Raw genomic sequence first — 25,571 nt, forward strand, 5'->3', positions numbered from 1 at the left:
AACTCAATGGAAACTGATTTTTCTTTATGATGACATTGGGTGCACCAGATAATCCAGGATTATATACTTATCTTAAAGTAAGCTGATTAGTAACCCTACTTCCATCTGCAGTCTTAATTCCCTCTCTGTTACTGCAGCATAACCTATTCAAAAATCTTAGGGATTAGGAGGTGACATTTTTGAGAAGCCATTATTCTGCCTACCACAGATAATGTGTATGTTTCCTTTGTCGTTTTCTAGTTGGTTATTGCTGATTTCCAAGAATGCTGCTCTGTTATGTATATTGATATATAATTTAGTGAACATGTAAACTCATATCTGAATTGCTCTAATGATATAGTCACTATTTAGTCAATTTCATTATTTGCAAAATTTACTCCTTTACTTATCTTTTAGGTCTTGCATCTCTGGCTAGGACATCTAGTACAATGTTGGATAATGGGGACAATCACAGAAATTCTTTACTTATTGCTTACTTTAATAAAAATATTTAAAAGGTTTCCATATAACTATAAAGTGTTTGGTAAATTTTTGATAGATATCCCTTTTCAGAAAAAGTATTAAAACTTCCTTTGTTCCTAACTTATTAAGAGTTTATATGACAACAGGTTAAATTTTATTGAATGTGTTTTCTCCATATATTAAGATAACCACGTGAGATTGTCTCCTAAATTGTACAGATTTTCAAATGTTGACCTACCTTCCCATTTTTGGATAAACATCTTAGGTAGTGTTTTATATACTGCTGAAAACATTCTGTCAATATTTTATTAATATTTCTGCATCTATAGTCATAAGTGAGAATATACTATAACTTTTCTTCTTCACCCTTATGTCCATTTTTAACATCAAAATTATGCATGCTGCATAGTGGTTTTATTCTAATTTCAGTCTCTGATCCAGCTAGTTTAAGATACCCATTGCCATTAAGTTGATTTTGACTCAGAGTCAGATCCTATAGGACACAGTAGAACTGGCCCATAGAGTTTCCAAAGAGTGACACCGGGATTTGAACTGCCAATCTTTTGGTTAGGAGCCAAGCTCTTAACCACTTGTGCCACCAGTTTAAGATAAAGATTATCTATTCTTAAAGGTTCTAATAAAATTTGCCTACAAAAATCTGGACCTGGTGTCATTTGGTGATGGGGGAGAAGGGTAAGACATTTTACCATAATTTGACACTTGACTTCTCTCATGGTTACTGATTTATTCACTACATCTACTTTTTTCTCAGATTAGGTTAATAATTTATCTTTTGCTAGAAAAATTATCCATTTCATCTAAATCTTCACATTTATTGCTAGAACCTGGTCATACTAATATGAATTTCAAAATTCCTACTGTACCTGTGGTTTCATTGCATTTTCAGTCCCAATATTGTTAGTTTGTGCCATCTCCCTTTTTTTTTTTTTTTTCTTCCCCCATCTCCAGATGACAATTTCTCCTACAGCCACCTGCACATAGTTTAATGTCCTGGACAAATACTCCCATGAAAAAAGGAGATTAGAAGCATTTGAGCTGAATGAGTCTTATTCCATAGGAGAGGCAGGAGAGAAAATGAACTTTGAAAAGAAAAGGAGAGTGTTTAGTGCTTTGAATAAATATCTATAAAACATTCTATTCAAGTGGCCTGCTCTATAAATTAGCCTTGGAGAATATGGAGGGAATACTGTAATATCATTTTACACATCTAACTCCACATTTTATACTGCATTTTTCAGGCCCTCATTAATATTTAATAAAATGTTACTGACAAGTGTTGTTTAGGCAATATGAAACTATTTATGTGGTAAATCTAAGACTCAGTTTTGATTGGCACTGCGTAAGCAAGCAATAGATAAAATTGTAGATGATATTTAGTGTGTTGCCGTTAAAAGAAACCCAATATCTCATCGTTACCCTCAGTAAGAAAGAAACAGATTATGTGTAGTGGAATTGCTGGGGATAGATTAGCTCCTGAATGTGGAAAACGTGAGCATTGTAACAGAAGAAAAGGAAAAGCATGCACGAGGTGTGCCATATCATGCTGAAGAGAGAAATTAGCCCCATCAAAGAATGAAAGTTGCAGAAATTACATTAAAATGTGGCACTCCACAGAGACTTTCAATAAAACTGGCAAGGAGATAATCTCCAGAGATAGAAGACAGGAATTCAGATGATTTATAAGAAAACAAATCATAGGTAAAGGCAACATACACACTTAAGACCCCTATCATGACAGCCTTCAAGTAGAGCAAGTAAAGACACTGTAACTATGACTTTGAACAAATCTCTGAGACAAACACCAAAACTACTTACAAACCATACCCAAGTAACTTGAAAGTTAGAAAAGAAAATCCATCACAAGGAAAAAAAAAAAAACAGTTCATGGAATAAAACAAAGCAGTAGATAAGAAAACATTTTTACAATATCAACTAAATTGAGCATTTATTATTTTAGTACTCCAAATGTCATCTATTCTTCTGAGAAATTCTCTTGTAGATGCAAAGCTCTGGTAGTAACTGGCTACAATAGATGGTGAGGATGTAGGTATATTATTTGAACTCAGCTAATTTCTCCTATTGCTAATATTGGTCAAATTTGTGCTAAAAAAACAAAATTCTTTTCTTTTCTGGTTATCAGGTTGTAGGGATTTGAATGAGGTCTTCTCACAAAAAGGCTCCTGGAGGTGGGGCCAAGATGGCAGAAAAGACAGACACTTCCAGTGAGCCCTCTTAAAACAAAGACCTGAAAAAACAAGTGAAACGAGTATATTTATGAAAAGCTAGGAGCCCTAAACATCAAAGGCAAGGTTAGAAAACAAAGTGAGGGGCAGGGGGAGGAAGAAACGATTCAGAAGTGGAGAGGAGTTGCCAGACCCGAATCACCAGGAGCCCTCAGGCACCATTCCCAGGAGCGGCTGCACCAGGCTGGTACTAGTGTTCGGCCATAGTTTCCTCAGGAAGAAGCAGCCAGCTGCACAGACTACTCACACCTCCGGAACCAGAGAAAGAGCGCCCTCGGCAAAAGCTACATACTTGAGTATATTTTACCATGCTCCCCCCACCCCCAAGCCAGCCTCAGTGGCTGTTGATTTCTCTGGGCCTCAGATAGGCCCTGCTGAGCACCTAGAGCCATCCTCCAGGCCCTGGAGAAGGAAAAAAATCGCAACTGGGGGAAAAGATAATTTGCCAGCTTCACTAACTGGGGGAGCTCAGGACAGAAGCGGCTCCTATCCAGGCATAAATGGTCCATGGACTTTGAGTTCCTTTCCCCTCTGCATGGGCCTGTGTGGGCCTATTTCAGAGAATAGGCCCTTGTTGGCAGACTTAACCGTTTCAGCTGTGCAGTAGAGAGGTGGGTGTTTGATATTTGACACCATTTTGCCTATTAAACAGGGTCCTCACCTACCCATACCAGGGGCCTAAGGACTGGTGGCTCCACTCAGGTCACCCAATCACACACGACAGGGGTCCAAGGATAACTGGTACCTCCCAGTCCTTACTACCAAAAACATTGGGTACCCATGGTCCATCTGCATAACCCACCTACCTGTATGCTCCAGGGAACAGGAACACTCTTTCCTCAGAGACATTTGGGGGACAATTCTCAGCCCCCTGCCTTGTTCAGAGCGTGACCACCTGCTGCAACCAGATACCGGTACCTACACCAATCACTCCTGCCTCTCTAAGGCTGTAGGACAGAGCCTGTACAACACTTGATCATCAGCTACCTGGACACCTGAGCTGAATTCATACAAGAAAAGTGAATAGACTCCTAGACTGATATACCTGATAACAGCTCTAGCCATCTGGGGACAGGATGTCAGAGCTCCAGAGGTGAAAATAATCAAGCTACCTCACTCAAGCAACCCATTTGGGTATATCAAAACAGAACAAAGCAAGAAGCTAAGATACAGTAAGGAAACATAAAATAAACTAATACAATAACTTATAGATGGCTCAGAGACAACAGTCAATATCAAGTCACATAACGAAACAGACCATGATCGCCTCAACAAGCTCTCAAAACAAAGACTCAAGGGATCTTCTGGATGAACATGCCTTCCTGGAATTACTGGAGGTAGAATAGAAAAATCAATATACAGAACAGGCAATACACAGAACAAGCCAAGGAACACACAGATAAAGCAGTTGAAAAAATTAAAAAGGTTATTCAGGTACATAATGAAAAATTTAATAAGCTGGAAAAATCCATAGACAGCAATCAGAAATTCAGAATATTAACAATAAAATTACAGAATTAGACAACTCAATAGAAAGTCAGAGAAGCAGAACTGAGCAAGTACAAGGCAGAATATCTAAACTTGAAGATAAAGCACTTGGCACTAATATATTTCAGGAAAAATCAGATAAAAGAATTTTAAAAAATGAAGAAACCTTAAGAATCACGTGGGACTCTATCAAGACAAACAACTATGAGCGATTGGAGTTCGAGAACAGGGAAGGAAAACAGAAAATACAGACAGAAATGTTGAAGATTTGTTGGCAGAAAACTTCCTTGATATCATGAAAGATGAGAAGATATCTATCCAAGATGCTCATCAACCTCCACATAAGGCAGATTTTAAAAAAGAAAGTCACCAAGACATATTATCATCAAACTTGCCAAAACCAAAGATAAAGACAGAATTTTAAGAGCAGCTAGGCATAAACGAAAAGACACCTACAAAGGACAGTCAATAAGAATAAGCTTGGACTACTCGGCAGAAACCATGCAGGCAAGCAGACAATGGGATGACTTATATAAAAAAATTAAAGGAAAAAAATTGCCAGCCAAGAATCATATATCCAGCAAAACAGTCTCTCAAATATGAAGGAGAAATTAGGACATTTCCAGATAAACAGAAGTTTAGGGAATTTGTAAAAACCAACCCACAACCACAAAAAATACTAAAGCGAGTTCTTTGGTTAGAAAATCAATAATATCAGATATCAACTCAAGACTAGAACACTGGGCAGAGAAATCAGATGTCAACCCAGACAGGGAAACCACAAAAATAAATCAAGATTAAAAAATGCTTAAAACAGGGTAACAGCAATGTTATTATGTAAAAGAAAACAACATTAAAACAATAAAGAGGGACTAAGAAATGTAGTCATAGATCTTTCATATGGAGAGGAAGACAAGGCAATACAAAGAAATAAAAGTTAGGCTTAAATTTAGAAAAATAGGGGTAAATAATAAGGTAACCACAGAGGAGACAAACTATCCTACTCATCAAAATAAAATACAAGGCAAAAATAGAGACTCAGCAGAAACAAAATCAACAACAACAAATATGAGGAAAGGACAATATATAAAGAAAATCTACTCAGCACATAAAATTAAGTGGGAAAAAGAAACTGTCAACAACACACAAAAAAAAAAGACATCAAAATGATAGCACTAAATTCATACCTATCCATAATTATGCTGAATGTAACTGGACTAAATGCACCAATAAAGAGACAGAGAGTGGCAGAATGAATTAAAAAACAAGATCTGTCTATATGCTGCCTATAAAAGACACACCTTAGACTTAGAAACACAAACAAAAACTCAAAGGATGGAAAAACAATATATCAAGCAAACAACAATCAAAAAAGAGCAGGAGTGGCAATATTAATTTCTGAAAAAATAGACTTTAAAGTTACATCCATCATAAAGGATAAGGAAGGACACAATACAATGATTAAAGGGATAATATACCAAAAAGATATAACCATATTAAATATTTATGCACCCAATGACAGGGCTGCAAGATACATAAAACAAACTCTATCAGCATTGAAAAGTGAGATAGACAGCTCCACAATAATAGTAGGAGACTTCAACACACCACTTTCAGTGAAGGACAGGACATCCAGAAAGAAGCTCAATAAAGACATGGAAGATCTAAATGCCACAATCAACCAACTTGACCTCATAGACATATACAGGACACTCCACCCAACAGCAGCCAGGTATACTTTCTTTTCTAGCGCACAAGGAACATTCTCTAGAATAGACCACATATTAGGTCATAAAGCAAGCGTTAACAGAATCCAAAACATTGAAACTTAACAAAGCATCTTCTCTGACCATAAGGCCATAAAAGTAGAAATCAATACCAGAAAAAGCAAGGAAAAGAAATCAAACACTGGAAACTGAACAATACCCTGCTCAAAAAAGACTGGATTAGAGAAGAAATTAAGGATGGAATAAAGAAATTCATAGAATCCAATGAGAATGAAAACACTTCCTATCAGAACCACTGGGACACAGCAAAAGCAGTGCTCAGAGGTCAATTTATATTGATAAATGCACACATACAAAAAGAAAGGGCCAAAATCAAAGAATTATCCCTACAACTTGAACAAATAAAAAGAGAGCAACAAAAGAAACCCTCAGGCACCAGAAGAAAACAAATAATAAAAATTAGAGCAGAACTAAATGAAACAGAAAACAGAAAAACAATTAAAAGAATTAACAAGACTAAAAGCTGGTTCTTTGAAAACATCAACAAAATTGATAAACCACTGGCCAAACTGACAAAATAGGAGAGGAAGCAAATAACCCAAATAAGAAATGAGATTGGTGATATTACAACAGACTCAACTAAAATTAAAGAAGAATCATATCGGATTACTATGAAAAATTGTACTCTAACAAATTTGAAAACCTAGAAGAAATGGATGAATTCCTAGAAACACACTACCTACCTAAACTAACACAAACAGAGGTAGAACAACTAAATAGGCCCATAACAAAAGAAGAGATTGAAAAGGTAATCAAAAAACTCCCAACAACAACAACAAAAAGCCCTGGCCTGGACTGCTTCACTGCTAAGTTCTACCGTACTTTCAGGAAGGTTAACACCAGTACTACTAAAAGTATTTCAGGGCATAGAAAAGGAGGGAATACTACCAAACTCATTCTATGAACCCAGCATATCCCCGATACCAAAACCAGGTAAAGACACCACAACAAAAGAAAATTACAGAACTATATCCCTCATGAATGTAGATCCAAAAATCCTCGACAAAATTCTAGCCAGTAGAATGCAACAACATATCAAAAAAATAATTCACCATGACCAAGTAGGATTCATACCAGGTATGCAGGAATGGTTCAACATTAGAAAAACAAATAATGTAATCCATCATACAAACAAAACAAAAGACAAGAATCACATGATTTTATCAATTGATGCAGAAAAGGCATTTGATGAAATTCCACTCCCATTCATGATAAAAACTCTCTGCAAAAAAGAAATAGAAGGAAAACTCCTCAACATACTAAGAGGCATTTATACAAAGCCAACAGCCAACATCATCCTAAATGGAGAGAGCCTGCCTGAAAGCATTCCCCTTGAGATCAGGAACCAGACAAGGATGCAGTTTATTACCACTTTTATTCAACATCCTGCTGGAAGTCCTAGCCAGAGCAATTAGGCTAGATAAAGAAATAAAGGGCATCCAGATTGGCAAGGAAGAAGTCAAAGTGTCTCTATTTGCAGATGGCATGATCTATACACAGAAAACCCTAAGGAATCCTTGAGAAAACTAATAGAAGAGTTCATCAGAGTATCAGGATAAAAGATAAACGTACAAAAATCAGTTGGATTTCTGTACACCAACAAAAAGAACATCAAAAAGGAAACCACCAAATCAATACCATTTACAGTAGCCCCCGAGAAGATAAAATACATAGGAATAAATCTTACCAGAGGTGTAAAAGGGTTATACAAAGAAAACTACAAAACACTTCTGCAAGAAACCAAAAGAGACCTACATAAGTGGAAAAACATACCTTGCTCATGAATAGGAAGACTTAACATTGTAAAAATGTCTATTCTACCAAAAGCAATTCCGATCCAAATTCCAATGACATATTTCAATGAGATGGAGAAACAAATCACCAACTTCATATGGAAGAGAAAGAGGCCCCAGAAGTTAAGTATTACTGAAAAAGAAGAACAAAGTGGGAGGCCTTACTCTACCTGATTTTAGAACCTATTATACCGCCACAGTAGTCAAAACAGCCTGGTACTGGCACAACAACAGATACATACACCAGTGGAACAGAATTGAGAGTCCAGACATAAATCCATCCACATATGAGCAGCTGATATTTGACAAACACCCCAAAACAGTTAAAGGGGGAGAAGACAGTCTTTTTAACAATGGTGCTGGCATAACTGGATATCTATCTGCAAGAAAATGAAACAAGACCCATACCTCATAACATGCACAAAAACTAAGTCAAAATGGATCAAAGACCTAAACATAAAATCTAAAATGATAAACGTCATGGAAGAAAAAATAGGGACAACATTAGGAGCCCTAATACATGGCATAAACAGTATACGAAACATTATAAAGAATGTAGAAGAAAAACTAGATAACTGGGAGCTCCTAAAAATCAAACACCTATACTCATCCAAAGACTTCACCAAAAGAGTAAAAAGATTACCTACAGACTAGGAAAAAGTTTTTAGCTCTGACATTTCTGATCAACACCTGATCTCTAAAATCTACATGATACTACAAAAACTCAACTGCAAAAAGATAAATAACCAAATTAAAAAATGGGCAAAAGATATGAACAGACACCTCACTAAAGAAGACATGCAGGTAGCTAACAGATACATGAGGAAATCCTCAAGATCATTAGCCATTACAGAAATGCAAATAAAAACTACAATGAGATTTCATCTCACTCCAACTAGGCTGGCATTAATCCAAAAAACAAAGTAATAAATGTTGGAGAGGATGTGGAGAGACTGGAATTCTTACACACTGCTGGTGGGAATGTCAAATGGTACAACCACTTTGGAAATCGATTTGGTGCTTCCTTAAAAAGCTAGAAATAGAACTACCATACAATCCAGCAATCCCACTCTTTGGAATATATCCTAGAGAAATAGAGAGCCTTTACATAAACAGATATATGCACACCCATGTTCACTGCAGCACTGTTTACAATACCAAAAAGATGGAATAAACCAAGGTGCCCATCAACAGATGAATGGATAAATAAATTATGGTATATTCACACAATGGAATACTAAGCATCAATAAAGAACAGTGATGAATCTGTGAAATATATCATAACATGGAGGAATCTGGAAGGCATTATGCTGAGTGAAATTATTCAGTTGCAAAAGGACAAATATCGTATAAGACCACTATTTTAAGAACTCGAGAAATAGTTTAAACAGAGAAGAAAATATTCTTTGATGGTTAGGAGATGGGGGAGGGAGGTAAGGAGAGGGTTATTCACTAATTAGATAGTAGATAGAACTACTTTATGTGAAGGGAAAGATAACACACAATACAGAAGAGGTCAGCACAAATGGACTAAACCAAAAGCAAAGAAGTTTCCTGAATAAATTGAACGCTTCAAAGTCCACCACAGCAGGGGTGGAGGTTTGGGGACCATGGTTTCAAAAAAGACATCTAATTCAACTGGCATAATAAAATATATTAAGAAAACATTCTGCATCCCACTTTGGAGAGTGGAGTCTGGGGTCTTAACCGCTAGCAAGTGGCCATCTAAGATGCATCAGTTGGTCTCAACCCACCTGGAGCAAAGCAGAATGAAGGACACCAAGGTCACAAGGTAATTATGAGTCCAAGAGACAAAAAGGGCCACATAAACCAGAGACTACATCAGCCTGAGACCAGAAGAACTAGATGGTGCCTGGCTACAACCCATGACTGCCCTGACAGGGAACACAACAGGGAGCCCCTGAGGGAGCAGGAGAGCAGTGGAATCCAGACCCCAAATTCCCATAAAAAGACCAGACTTAATGGTCTGACTGAGACTAGAAGGACCCCTGTGGTCATGGCCCCCAGACCTTCTGTTAGCCCAGGACAGGAACCATTCCCAAAGCCAACTCTTCAGACAGGGATTGGACTGGACAATGGGATGGAAAAAATTGCTGGTGAAGAATGAGCTTCTTGGGTCAAGTAGACACTTGAGACTCTGTTGGCATCTCCTATCTGGAGGGGAGATGAGAGGGCAGAGGGGGTCAGCAGCTGGAGGAATGGACACGAAAAGAGAGAGTGGAGGGAAAGAGTGGGCTGTCTCATTAGGGAGAGAGCAATTAGGAGTATATTTTAAGGTGTACAAAAATTTTTGCATGAGAGGCTGACTTGATTTATAAACTTTCACTTAAAGCACAATAAAAATTTTAAAAAAGGTTCCTGCTGGTGGATAATGAAGTCTCACAGAAAGAAGCCATCTTGTTGAGAGAAAAAGGATGAATGACAGAGAATCTTGACAGTGGTCAAGCCTCAGTTCTAGCCATCACCAACCCTTCCCATAGTTTGCTTGTATGGGCCGATAGATTCCTCCTTGTGTTAAAACTATTTCAGATTGGTTTTCTGACTTTTAGTGGTCAAAAACACCAGATATACATGTACAGTCAAGTCATTAAAAAAAAGTACAAGAGACCTTTAGTAAGAATAAGAAAGTCATTTTAAACAGGGAGCACTGGGGCCGCTGGACACAGTCAACTGAAAATCAAACTTAAAGAAATTGTTTCTCATTAAATGTGGTCTTATGGGTTGAATTGTATCCCCCAAAAAGATATGTTGAAGTCCAAGCCCTGGGACCTGTGAAGGTGACTTTGTTTGGAAATAAGGTCTTCGAATATGTTATCAGTTAGGATTGGGTTATACCGGGGTGGGCCCTAATCCAACATGACTGGTGTCCTTATCAAAGAGAAGAGACAGAGACAGGCAGAGGGAAGATGGTCAGGTGAAGAAGGAGTTATGCTGCAGCTGCAAGCCAAAGAAAACCTGAGGCTACCAGAAACTGGGAGAGACAAGGATTTTACCATAGACCTTCAGAGAGAACATGGCCCTGTCAGCACCCTGAATTCAGACTCCTAGCCTCCAGAACTGTGAGACCATAAACTTCTGTTCTTATAAGCCACTCAGTTTGATCTATTTTGTTATGCCCACCCTAGGAAACTAATACTTGTGGTGTGCTATGATTTGCCACTGTTTTTGTAAGTGAGATGAAAACAGGTTTTGGAGTATTAGTACTCCCAGGAGCCAAAAGAGAACACTAAAGTAAGAATCCCCATGTGTTTGTACATGGTAGCAAGAAGAAAGATTTATGCTTCCTCCAGTGGCTGAAATCACTCTATGGCATTCCAGATCCTGTGTTTTCTTCCCACTCAAGGTGTCCACTGAAGCACTGGCAGCTACTCTGAACTGTCAGCACCAAACACACTTCTTTCTCAACACTCTTTTGGAGTTAGAAGCCAATTTCCTGTGGACTCTCATCTTGATTGAAATGTTCTAGTAAATATGTGAAGGTCCAGTAGCAATTGTTGTTAACCTTCTGTGTGTACAGCAGGTGAAATGACAATAGTGACACTGAGGGTCAACTGAAATCCACAAAGCAGAGACAAGTTCGAATTCATATAACTCTCAGGAAATGTTTCCCCTGGCAAAATAGCATCTGTCATGATGATCCACATATAACCTAGAGAACACACTCAAATCCTTTGGTGTACTCAGTTTCTAGAGTGCAAAGAATTGATGAAGTATGTGATTTTAAATGGCCCCTAGTTCTCTTGGAGAGGGCATTGGTGGTTCAGTGTTAGAATTCTCACCTTCCATGCAGGAAACCTAGGTTCAATTCCTGGCCAATGTACCTCAGAGGTGGTCACCACTCATCTGTCAGAGAAGGTTTGCGTGTTGCTATGATGCTGAACAGGTTTCAGCAGTTTCCAGACTAAGACAGGCTAGGACGAAAGGCCTGGTGATCTACTTCCAAAAATATCAGCCAGTGAAAACAATACAGATTACAATGGTCCAATCCCATTGTGTATAGGGTGACCATTAGTCGGGGGCTGACTTGAGGGCAGCTAACAACAATTCTCTTGAACCTCTTTGTGACAATGGGAAATAATTTAAACTCCCTCTGCTTTGGTTTCATATATATCAAAGAATATCTCACATTGTCATACAATATTTAATATTCTTAGTTTTGTATTTGTCACAGGTAAATTAAGTCCCTGGGTGACACAAGAAAGGTCAGCAGTTCAAACTCAAAGATACCTCAGAAGTGATCTACTTCCGAAAGTTCACACCCTTGAAGACCCTATGGAGCACACATGGGTCACCAGGAGTAGGAACTGACTCGAAGGCAACTGACAACAACAAATTAAATATATTAAATAAGTTTTTTAAAAACTTTTTGTGGTAAGTTATAGAGAAATTTGACCAAGACTCAGGCTCCCGAAACTTCAATTCATTAGCCAGGATTCACAGTGCTAAATTCCTCTAGGGATTCCACAAATTTCCAAACAATATCAAAGTCATGATAAATTAAATAATCCATTAGCATATAGCTGATAAACCTCTTGTAAAATAGATAAACCCCTCACAAAATATAGTAACCTCAACTGCTTAGTAGTTGAATTGTCTTTGATAGCATTTTCAGCTTCTACAGTAAACAAATTATATTGGCCCTGAGTAACTGAAATTTAACATTTAATGCACCACTACTGCAGGCCAGGTACTAAGTTAGGGTCTCTCTAACAACAATAAGAACAAAAATAACAACATGCCTAATAATAACAAAAAGAATGGCTAATATTTATTTGTACTTACTGTGTGTCAGGCCTTTTTAAAGTATAATCTCATTTAATTCTCACAACACTATGAAGTAGGAACTGTAACTACCTACATTTTACAGCTGGAGCTCAATGAGATTAAGTGATTTACCAAAGGTTCACATGGCTAGTTAGTGGAGAAAATGGAACTTGAATGCAGGCTGCTTAACTTTAAAACTTTCCTTGTGCCATGTGGTCATACCACATCAGCTTGAAGTCTTTCCTGGATGAGTAAAGATATATTTAACTACACATTAAATAGATGCAATTTTTCAATTTTATTAAGTTCTAATTACTTGACTATCCACATGACAGGATTTTTAATCAGACTTCCCATTCTCTGCCTGAGCCATGTTAAATATAGTTTTTGTAATTATTTTTAAGTGCTTTATAAAATAGCCTAATTCTATCCTTTTAAACTACTGGAATGGTCAACATTTATCCTGAAGCAATTTCCATTCTCAAAAAAGGATTCTTTGTATTTTGTGGCCAGCTGTTGGACTGTTTTATCTGAATTACCACACTACAAGAACTCATCTAGACGAAAATAGACTATTACTAGGGCGGGCAAATAAGACAAGTTTTCACAATACAGAGATCCTGCTCAGCCAGCATTTTACTAGAGTAGACACACAGATTTTCCCTTCAAAAGAAAAAGATGGTAGAGAGAATAAAGACTCAAAGAGAGAGGGGAAAGATCTATGGAAGAAAGTGTCACGTAAGCGATGGAGAAAGAAATGGACATAGAGGAAAAGGAGGAGGAGTTGAGCAGAGGTGAAAAAAAAAATGCACTCAAAGAGAGGGGAAGGGCATGGAGCTTGTAGAGAACCTGGAGAAAGTCAAAAGGAAGAGAGAGCAAGACAGAGAAAGGAGGCGGAGAAGAGAAGGAGGAGGAGGGGAGAGGAGAAAAAGCAGGGGAAAAGGAAGAAGATGGGGAAGGAGGAGGAGAAAGAGAAGAAGAGGAAAAAGAAGGAGAAGAAAGGGAAAGAGGGAAAGGAGGAAGAGGAGGAGAGGAGGAGGTAGGAAAGAAGAAGAGGAGGAAAAGGAGGAGGAAGAGAAAAGGAAAGTAGGAAAGGGAAAGAGAGAGAGGAGGAGGTATGAAGGAGGGAGAATAGGAGGGGAAGTGTGCAAATATGCATAAAGGTATGATATTTTGCCTTTCTGTTCATTGACAGCTTGGCAGACATTTTCTTCAGGGTGTTGGGGTCAGCTTAAACAGAATGAAATGAAACACATTCCATGGCAGTTTCTCATATGATAAGTATCTAATCAAAAACTCCAAAGAGGAAAATACTCCTATAAACTTTTTTTTTTCCTTTTTTAATCTTGTCAAAGACTTTTCTCTGAAACAAAAGAGCAGTGTACATTCCTATCACTTTATTTTGAAGAGTCCCTTTTAAGACCCGCCACATCACATGCGATACTTGATCACCGTCAAAGCCCAAGTCTTGGAGTGCCAAGAGCCAAGTGTGCTGTGGTTTGATCTTTTGAGAAATATTTCTGGACAGTAAAGATCAAGGGCCATAAATATGGAGGCACATCTTGCTTCCACTTTGGCTATGTGCAGTTAGAATATCGTATTTATTAAGAATAGGGCTTTCTCAGCAAAGTGCACAATTATGGCAGCCCGTAATACTAAAGAACCACTTTTAATGTATTATATTTAATTTACATATCAGGTATTAACAATTAGGCTCTCTGCATAAGAAGCCTGAGGGTTCAAACATAGGAAAAATCACACTATAATATAATCAAACCAGAAAACACTATCATGAGAAAATAAAAGTTGGCAGCATAAAAAGAGCAGATCCAAATCAGACTTTTGTTGTGCTTTAAGAATGAACATGCTGCCAAGTTCAAGCTGATGAGCACTTCGAAATACAGGGATAAAGAAAGAACCATGTGTTCTTTAGGTACTGCATCAACTCCTGGTGCTAGAAAATATTTATATATTTAATATTCTGGGGTATATTGATAATTTTTGTCTTTTCTCTGTAACACATTGGACACATTTTAAAATGTATGTCTTTTTATAATCCAGATACCCTTTTTCCTTGCACTTTAAATTTTTTTAATTCAATTGAAAAATGTCCACATGAAAGATAATACCAGAAAGTAAAAATTTTTTCATTCCACTACTAAGGTTGACGATTTGAGCCCACCCAGCATCGCCACAGAACAAAGCCACGGTGATCTGCTCCCGTAAGGATTACAGCCAAGAAAACCCTATGGAGCAGTTCTACTCCTTGGTAACACATGGCGTCGCCACGAATTGGAATCGACTTGAGGTCAACAAGTTTGTTTTTTCTGTTTGTGTGCTTTTGGTAAATCAATTGTATAGCTAGAAAGTTCTCTAAAACTTCAGACGACGGAGTGATGATCACTCATTGAAGAGGCAGACCGGAGTAAGGTCTGACAAAATTCAAGCAAGTAAAAAACCAAAAAACCAAACCCATTGCCATCGAGTCGATTCCGACTCATAGCAACCCTATAGGACAGAGTAGAACTACCCCATAGAGTTTCCAAGGAGCACCTGGTGGATTTGAACGGCCAACCTTTTGGGTAGCAGTCATAGCTCTTAACCACTACGCCACCAGGGTTTCCTCAAGCAAGTAAAGAGATGGGAATTCTGGAAAGACCAGCCTATGAGAAGAACATGCAGAGAAATAAGAATGACTGGGTCAAGAATGGCTGTTCAGTCAGAGGGCCTGGATTGGTGCAGCAAGTAAGAGGAGGCTGTAGAGATCCATGGAGAGTGGAGAGACATATGGAAGCACAGACTGCCCTGGGACCAGTATGTAAGATGGGTTTAATTGCAGCCAAAGCCAAAGGCAGATAGATTAAACTGTTGCACAATACAGCAATAATCCAGGCATCAAAGAGCCAGGGCCACGAGAAGGGCGACAGAAGTGGGCATGAAAGAAAAGGGTATTACACAAGGTGAATTATCAGAGCTTGGAGACAGGGTGCTGGAGTTTCATCTTTGGCATCTGCATTGTGTTTCTGTTTTGGCAGGTGGTGCAAAACCTTTCTAGCCTTTTAGCCTTAGGACAAAGTACTAAAGAAACAGCCAGAGAAACAATCTTTGAAAGCTATAATTATAACTTAGGAATGGAAGGGCTCTCCTGGAACCTTCCACATAAGCCATTCAATTCTGCACATTTTTCTCTTAAGATCGTGTCTCTTTTTTAAAAAGTTAACTTTCTTATGTATTACCTTTTTTAATAATTATTTTTCCCTCACCCCAAGAAAAGTATTTTATTTGGGTATTTTTAAATCACGATTTTAGAAAATATTTTTGTGTGTTTTTCCCACCTGCTTTATACTGTAGCAACCACATTAGCAATGTGAAGGTATATTTTAATTGAAATATACTTTGGATTCAGTGTAAAAACTCGATGATAAAAGCATTTATCTGGGAACTTTGGAAACCTGAATTAATGGTAATTACTTAAAAATGAGCAAAAACAATATTTTAAAAAGTGCCAAAAAGGCACAAGAGATTTTGAAATGCCCACAAACTAATACATCAACTTAATTCCTAAGCTAAAACTCCAAGCTTCTCAACAAAGTTTATTTATTTAGACACTTTTATAAGCAGAGTGGTTGCATTTTCAGGCAGACGAAAAAGATAAATGTAGAAAATGACAAGAGTGTGAATTGCCCATTCATTCACTGGTTCATTTATTAAACAACTATTTATCAGGTACCTATTTCTATGCGATGTGACAATTACGAAGAGTAAGAACCTCTTCCTAGCTGAGTAATAGTGAAACCTTGAATTTATATAGCACGACATAGCCTGTAAAGTCCTTTCACTGAACATCTGCAACACCCTGTGAGGAAGTTAGGAGCCATTTTCAGTATTTTTAGATCAGAAAAGGGAACCATACAAGGTCTGCTGCTGTACATATCTCATAATGCCCATGCTCAGGATTGTTTGGTTATCCTCTTTCTTCTGGTGAGAATGCTTTCAGTTATTCATTCATGTGTTTATGGCATTCATAAAGATGCACTGAATACCTACTGTGTGCCAGGCACCAAAAAACAGTGGGATAGAGCAGCTGTAATAAACAGGGTCATCATCCTCAAGTGGTTCACAACCCACTGAGAAAAAGTCTAGCCAATAGTTACAGAAAAGTGATCAGGGGTCCAACAGAAAGTCTGATGTGTCAGTGTGCTGTTCTCTGAGAGCGCCCTTCCCGAGTCCATGTGAATTCTACTATACAAGCTCAAGTCCTACCACTATGCACAGACTTCTAAACAACATCAGTTCACATTTCTTTGGCTCTCCCCTAAATTCCCAAACAACAAAAATCCACCAAATTTAGTCTGTTATCATATATGCAGTTTTCAATTTCCAGGTTAAAAAAAATGTGCATGTTATCTATTCTGGAGTCCCTAGGTGGAACACACAGTTAATGGGCTCAGCTGCTAACTGAAAGGTTGGAGGTTCAAGTCTCCCCAGAGGCACCTTGGAAATGTGAAATGAAGTGGTAAGTTTTGCTTTATTAAAACAGAGTTCTCTTGCCAATGACACTAAAGGTCATCTTATTAAATGTTAGAAATCTATGTGCTGGATTATGAACAAGTTCTGTTCCTGAATCTGCCTTTATGTCGAATTTGTGTGTAAGTCAAAATGGGTAGGTTCGTATCTAATATCAGACAAATGTTTGTTTTAGTATGTAGTACGTAACGTACCTTTCCATGCAGAGAAAACATTAAAGAAACACTTCCAGACACAGTAAAACATCTTTAACATAATAATACAGTGTCTGCTCAGCACCCAAATCACGTAACATTCTATTTCATAGAATGTATCATAAATATTAAGCGACCCATACCTGTATGAGTAAATTCTATCTCACAGCGGTCCTATAGGTCAGTGTAGAACTGCCCCATAGGGTTTCAAGGAGTGACTGGTAGATTCAAACTTCTGACCTTGTGGTTAGCGGCCATAGCTCTTAACCACTGCAGCACTAGGGCTCCCATACCTGTATAAGCATCCTGAAAATCTTAATAGGAAACACTGATTTATTCTGTAATGACATGCTGCCCAACTTTAAAGTTGTCTATTAAACCTGCATAGCAATTGTTAATAGTGTTCCAAGTTATATATTTTTGACTGATGAAAGACCTGGTAATCATCTTCCAGAAAAAAAAAAAAAAATGAGCCATTGAAAACCTTATGGAGCACAGTTTTACTCTAACATATATGGGGTTGCCATGAGTTGGCAATGACTCACTAGCAACTAGTTTTTTGGTTTTGTCTATTCTACATGATTTCTAAGTTCCACATGGGCAAGAATGACTAATAAGTATGTATTGCTCAATTTATATGCATCCTGTGATTTAATTAGAACAACATACTTTATTTAGTCTTAACTAAGAGAAAATTCTTTAAAATTTGTAGGAAGGAAAACTGGAACAGGAAAAAGATTTTGATAAATATTGTACTTATTCAGTCTTCACTCAAAATATCCCTACTTGTTTGGGTCGGTTAATGTCTATTTGGTTAATATTCTGTATTCTAAGTCATGTCATTGTTGACAGGTGCCGTGGAGTTGATTCTGGCTCATAGGACCCCAGGAGACAGAGGAGAACTGGCCCGTAGGGTTTTCTTAGCTGTGATCGTTACAGAAGCAGACCACCAGGTCTTTGTCCTGAAGAGCTGCTGGGCGGGCTCAAATCAGCAAACTTTCAATCAGCTGTTGAGTGCTTCACTGTTTGTGCCATTAGGGATTCTTATTCTCAGTCATAGAATAGTCAAATTATCTTCCAGAGTCATAAAATTATTTGTTGTCATCACCCAATAACATATATTTAGTCCCTATTGGGGCCATGGTATTAAAATGAATGCTTTGGGACACTGAACTTCTTAGTGCCCAATATTATGGAAATCTGGGCCTTTCAGAAACATCTGGATCAGCGCTGCCACACAAAAATATCATGGAATCCACAATTAAAATTTTTCTATTCTCTACATTAAAAAAGGAAAAAGAAATTAATACTAATAATATATTTATACCCAATGTACAAAAAGTATATCATTTTAATATGTAAACCATATTATAATTATTAATAAGATATTTTACATTATTTTTTCATACTAAGTCCCAAAATCTAGTGTGTAATTTATACTTACAGCATTTCTCAACTTGGATGCTAAATTTTTATTGGAAAAACTTGAATGGTATTAGGTTTCATAACAATCAGTTTAAAAAGTAGATTCCCAGACATGAGTTCCAAAATAGTTAAAAGTTTTCCAATAACTAAAAAGAGTATTGTTATGGATTGAATTGTGTCCCCCAAAAATATGCATTTCAATTTGGCTAGGCCATGATTCCCAGTGTTGTGTGATTGTCCACCATTTTGTCATCTGATGTGATTTTCCTATGTGTTGTAAATTCTGTCTCTATGATATTGATGAAATGGGATTAGTGGCAGTTATGTTAATGAGGCAGGACTCAATCTGTAAGACTGGACTGTGTCTTGAGCCAATACAATCTCTTCTGAGATATAACAGAGAGAATCAAGCAGAGAGACATAGGGACCTCATACCACCAAGAAAGCAATGCCAGGAGCAGAGTGCGGAGGTCCCTGCGCTGAGAAGTTCCTCAACCAGGAGAAGACTGATGATAAGGGACTTTCCCACAGCCAACACAGAAAGAAAGCCTTCTCCTGGAGCTGGCATCCTACTAGGCTGTGAGAGAATAAACTTCTCTTTGTTAAAGCTAGACACTTGCGGTATTTCTGTTACAGCAGCACTAGATAACTAAGACAAGTATAAACCTTTTAAAATTTAAATATAAAATTAAGTAAAATTTAAAACTTTGTTTCTTAGTTGTACTAGTCCCATTTCATATGCTCTGTAGCTGTGGCTTCAATACTCAACGGCACAGACCTAGATTAATCTCTATCCACATTTCTTCCTCAGGAGTGATATTTAAGCCACAGATTTCATTCTCTTTTTTTTTTTTTTTTTTTGGTTTGTACTTTCTTATTCAATAGGATCCCCTACCTTTATGGGGTGATAATGGGAGACAGTCATAGTGGCTAATCCTTTGTAAGGGCCATTCTGGGTCCAGCTAGGCATGCAAGCTAAGTGGGGGCTCTCTTCAATTAGATCCTTTGAGAATGCTGCTTAATTTGTATAGCTTCAAATACTTAGACCTTGAGTCATCACCATAGATGGAAGGATGAGAGAAAGGATGATAAAAGTTTTCTAGTCTGCCAGGTGTTTCTCTCCCACTCAGAAGCCATGTGAGTACTTATTAGGTAGTACATGCTGTCTTCCAAATGATTCTAAAGCATGGCATTTCATTAATAATTCAAATACGAACTCTGATTATAAAACTATAGGCTGGAAATCTGGATACACTGAATTTGACTTACGTCCCCAACCATTGATTGCCCTTTTGATCTAGTTAACTTAGAACGCTATACATTCATTTTAACAGTGCTATATTACCAAAATACATGTGAATATAGTCTTTCAAATATTGGGACATGTTTCTACTTTAAAACAATAGATTTAAGATAGAAGTTATTCCTAGCAAGGTCAAGTAAATAAGTAATAGCAACTTAGTAAGCGCAACTAAACAAATACCAACAGGCTGTTCATGTATACGATTAAGCTGGGGAAGACATCTGACAAGTTTATCTGCAAGTTTTCTGATCTCATGAATGACACTAGTAAATCCAGTGAATTTCTAGGCTGTCTGAATTTTTTTTTTTTCTGAAACAAATGACAGAAAAAATAAATGTAACACAATATTTGACAAGATTAAGTTCTGAATGTTTTGGTCCTTTACTCTTCGAGATACCATTCATTTCCTTAGAAACATGGATAAGTGCTTATTGTTTGTAAATATTTCCATTCAGTTTTTTATAAAAAAGATTACAGTAAACAAAAAAACCAAACCCAGTGTCATCAAGTCTATTCCAACTCACAGCGACCCTATAGGAAGAGTAGAACTGCCCATAGAGTTTCCAAGATGTGCCTGGTGGCTTCCAACTCCCAACCTTTGGTTAGCAGCTATAGCACTTACCCATTATGCCACCAACATTTCCAGATTACAGTAGTAGGTTTTTTACTAACCATTCTTACACTTTAGTGTAGAGAAGACACACGTGAGTTTGTTAAAATTTAGATTCCAGGGCCCCACTCCAGAAGATTCTAATTCTTCTCTAGGCTTTAGGTGAGAAACATTTTCTTTGTTCTTTTAACTCTCTTGTGGCCAATATAGTATAACAGGTTTGGGGGTTTCCCCCACTTAGAGGAGAGGTTTCTCACCCTCTAAAGCCTGTTCAGTATGAGCCTAGGCCCAGAAACAAGGCAAGAAGTCACCGTGTCCTACAGCTGCCCTCCTTTCCCCACTAGCATAACTGAAAAAGTTAACACCAGGGTAAGCAGGTAACAGAGCCACCAACACAAGCCATTCCAGCTGCTTCTGTCTAGTGGAGTTAAAGGAGCAAGGGGTAATCGCAAAGCTCAAATGTACCTGGCCCAGCTCACTGGAGTATAAGCCACATCGAGATTTGATGTTGAGAGCCTGCCCAGGTATTAAAGATGGCCATTATTTTATTGTGTCCTTAATTCCCCTGGAGCGGGTGTCTGGATGAGATTCAAGATGTTAGTCACCTTTGACACATTAACATTGATACTTTGCAAACACATATTTTATTTCTTCACAAAAATCTTCTTGTTCCTGTCAGCAAAGAAAAGAAAATAAACTATTAGCCTGCCTGAGAGCTTGCACATTTGCTTTCTTTGCGTAAAAGGAATGCACACTTTTCAGTTACCAACTTAAGAGAAAAACTGTAGCTGCCCTTTATTTCACTGAGATCAGAAATGAAAAAGATAAAGAAAGGCAATTGAATGCTGAAAGAGACTCAAGTATAAGGCAAAATTGTGGTTATGTCCAGAGACTGCTACAACAAATAACCAAAAAGTTAGAGACATGATGTGACACTTCTTAAATTAGCATAGAGGAACCGATTTTGCGAATGTGCATTTTTAATGTTGACAATAATTAATACTGGGCAACAAGATAAAAATGTCTTTTGCATTTATATAGCTATTTCAAAGTGACTTCTCCCCTCTAATTAATCTTTATAAAATCTCTGAGAAATAAGTATATTTTTCCAGAGGTAATACTGAAAACCCACAGTAGTTATTTTCCCAAAGTGATGCATATGACTGACAGAGTTGAGACATAAACCACATCTTTAAGGCTTCACAATAAGCACATGATTTACTGTATCTTTCACAAGTAATGAGCCTACATAAATAGCATGCCCACACATATAACACGCACAACATGCCTAGGAAAATAATAAGCGAGGGAGTTGCACAGTTGGCAAAAAATATATATATATATATATATATATATATATATATATATATAACATGTGTGCTATTTATGAGTCAGAATTGACTTGACGGCAGTGGGTTTGGTTTGTGTGTGTGTGTGTGTGTAAAAATATGATACTACCCTGGTTGGCCTACTTGGAAGCGAATGGGGCATAAAAAAAAAAAAAACTCCTGGTTGGCCTACTTGGAAGTGAATGGGGCATAGTGAGACTTATTTACCACCATTTGTGACTAACGAGCTCAGTTGGTTAGGGTCTTTCCAACTCCCCTTCTTCCTTACCTCCTTCCTTTAATTAGTCACCAACTTTAGTCATTTCAATCCTTTCATATTTCTCAACTTCATCCCAAGTCCAAGTTCACATTAAACTCTCATTTCCCAAACATTTTCTGAATATTCTTATCACAATGTTATTTCTTTGCCTATGTGTTCCCTCTGCCTGAGATGACTTACTACCTTCTTTTTCTACTCATAAATTTCCTACCCACCCTTTTCTATTCTTTTGACAGCATAAAAGAAGGAAGAATAGACCTCAGATCTTTCACCAAAAAATATCGTGGGTAATATCAATTTTCAAAAAGGTTTTGACCTATGATCACGTGTGAGTGACAGTGCCTATAGCAAGGACTCTGCAGAACTCATATGAACACATGGCTCACATAATGAACCATGGAGTGCCTAAGTCTATGCTTTCGGTTATTATCACAACTGAATATTCCCTGGAGCTTGTTGTGTGTTAACCTTCACATTGTCATATGGCCACTTTTATTAATACGTTGTTAAACTTTATTCTTGTGATTAGAACTTGTACAATACCACAGGAGATACACTTGTGGTCAAAAGGTGCTACATTAAACATGTAAAAGATTATAACTTGCGCAAAAGCCAGGGTGGAAAGCCACTTCTTTAAAGAGGGACTTCTTTAATCCTGGTTATGAAAAGTAAACAAATAAACATTCCCGCCATACCAAACATTCCACTGCACTAATCAACAGTGGCCATGATGGACCTGTTTCTACTGGTGTTGGTCCTGTCACATGGTGATACTCACAAGCTGTTATTGTCTTACAGCTTCTAAGCCACAAAGGCACATGCAGGCCAAAAGCTTCCCTAGATCTCTGCAGGCAAAGGGCAACAATACCATCTCAATGACTCTCTTTTTAAACCTCGCTGAATAAACACCTGTGGTATCTTCTTCGTGGTCCCCAGAAACTCTCAACAGGAGCCCTTCATAAACTAAGAAGTTATAAAAATCTTTCCATTTGTGTAAAAGGAAACAGAACTTTTTAACCAGTAAGTGTGACTAAGAGTAGAAAAAGCATTCAGTAAAAAGAGAGATTACTATGTTATTGAAGATAAAAGGTCAAAATCTCGTAACAAGAAAAACAGTAGTCTAATTACTTTATACATTTCCCAGTGTTTGGAAGCTACTAAATCAAAATGAGACTCAAACACACACACACACACACGTGGCACCATTAAAAGAGTAAAATTTTCTTTCGCTCACTATCCAAGAGAAATAACGCCAACACGCTCATAAATTACGGCTAAGAAGGGAAACCTGAGCATTGAATCACTATCATACCTCTATCGAGGCATCAGAAAATACTTCCAAAAAAAGGGCATTAAATTCTGACACACTATTAAAAATAGACATCCCAATAGAAATCAATTTCCCCTCATATAATATTAATTCCTGATTAATAATAAGCTTTTTCTGTACTTGCCTGTTACTGACTCGGGCTACGTCTCTCCCCTTCACTTTTCACTGAAATCCAGAAACAAAGCAAGAAAAGAAGGAAACATTAAGAGACTGTTGTACTCTGTATTTTATACGTCTTTTCTTTCAGAAAGACAAAATGGCTCATCAGGTTGCAGTGTATATTTTTGGCTTAGGTCATTCCTTACCTTTGGACTTTTCATGAAGTTTTTTCTTATTGTACTCAGTTACAGAAACCTCAAAGAAGGTGGTTTACTCTTGTTTTTTATAGGTGAGAGCCTTAACTCACAATATGAAAAATATTAAGGTGGTACAACCTATAATGATGTTGTATCATGTACTGGTATAACTCCATAACAATTATCTAAAGAAATACCATGTTTGTCTTAATTTTTCAGAAGGACAAACCAAGGCACAGAGAGATTAAGTACTTTGACCAAAAACCACAACTAGCGGAGTCAGGATAAGAACTCAAGTAATCAACATAGAGCCTATGATCCGAACTATTATAAAACGCAGTTTCCCAAAGAAGGCACAGAATTTAAAGTACAGATGCCGAAAATTTTATTCTATATGGAGAAAATATACGTGTTATATTCTCCAAGAAAATTAAAAAAAGTCAGTGAGTACCAGGAAAAGAATATTATTTGTATCATCAATCCCACCTAAAGTTAAATGGATGCAAAAAAAAAAAAAAGGAGAAGCCTAAATATAAAGAATTAACTGGGATTCAATGGTGCAACAGCTACTTATGTTTGGGCCAATTGACAAATGACTTAATTCTCTGGACTTTTATTTTTTGTTTTTTGGGGGCTTGGTTTTGTTTTGCTGGGATGTTTGTTTGTTTATTGTTTGTGCATGCATAAGATCAGCATAAATACAATGCCCAAAATGTGGCAATTGATCCAGTCCTCATATTCCCACGTCTCCATCCCCATCACCAGCTGCCCCTATAGCACTCTCTCTCTCTAGCCCTAGCTACTCAGAGCTGGGTCAGAGCTCACAAGTCAAAAGGACAGCGTCAAATAGGCAGACGCCAGTCAAGTTTGGAGAGTCCATACAACATCCCAACTTTCTGATTTGCTGGTCACAAATTTGGGGCTGGTTTCCCACTACCACTTTGGGATGCCACTTGGAGCTCGGTAGTCCACACGATACCCTTTACTTTATGACCTGCTGTTTCCTACTGTCCCTTTGGATTTGATAATTTGCTGGAATGACTCATAGAAAATTCAGTGAGTTACCATACTTACAACTACAGATTTATTATTGCCACAAAGGATACAAATGAAGAAGTGCATAGGGCAAGGTCTGGGAGGGCTCCCAATGCGAAGCTTCCATATGCCAAGAGGCAAGCTACCCTCCCAAGAGCAGATGTTCTCACCAACCAGGAAGCCCATCTGAGCCTCCACGTTCAGGGCTTTCATTGGCTATTCCTGTCTGATAGGCTAAATCATGCCTCCTGAGGCTAGTTGAAATCAGCCATCCAGGTGAGTATTTCTGGTCTGGCCAGCCCCCACTCACCAAAACAAATTCTCAGGCATCGCCTGGAAGTCTCAGGCCAAGGTACCCCAATTACTTCAAGGGTTATTTCTCTGGATCCAAGGACAAAACCCACCTTACTTTGGGTAAAACTAGGTCCTTCACCCCAGAGTTGTTTGTTTCTGCCTTTCTACCAAATGAAAGTTTGGTATACAGTCATGTGCTGCTTAATGTCCAGGGTATGTTCTGTGAAATAGGATATTATGTGATTTGGACGTTGTGTGAACATGCCTAAATTGTAAGCAATAGCATTCACTGATTCTCCACCTTCATGTTGTTTAGTAACCTTTGGTTTCACTTCCAAATTGACACTTCTCCTTTGCCTCTTGCTGCTGC

General features: G+C 37.8%; 1 protein-coding gene across 6 annotated transcripts in view; it reads right to left on the reverse strand.

Annotated features, from left to right (window-relative positions):
* Positions 1–25,571, reverse strand: part of ARHGAP24 (Rho GTPase activating protein 24) — a 703,232-nt gene that overhangs the window by 526,427 nt on the left and 151,234 nt on the right. The window contains exon 2 of one of the 6 annotated variants that reach the window (XM_049885805.1): positions 23,701–23,741. The exons of the other annotated variants lie outside the window; for them this stretch is intronic. The gene's annotated coding sequence lies outside the window, so the exon portion shown is untranslated. The remainder of the gene's footprint in view (positions 1–23,700; positions 23,742–25,571) is intronic. 6 annotated transcript variants of the gene reach the window in all.

Source organism: Elephas maximus, chromosome 5, assembly GCF_024166365.1.
Source record: "Elephas maximus indicus isolate mEleMax1 chromosome 5, mEleMax1 primary haplotype, whole genome shotgun sequence".
NCBI lineage: Eukaryota > Metazoa > Chordata > Mammalia > Proboscidea > Elephantidae > Elephas > Elephas maximus.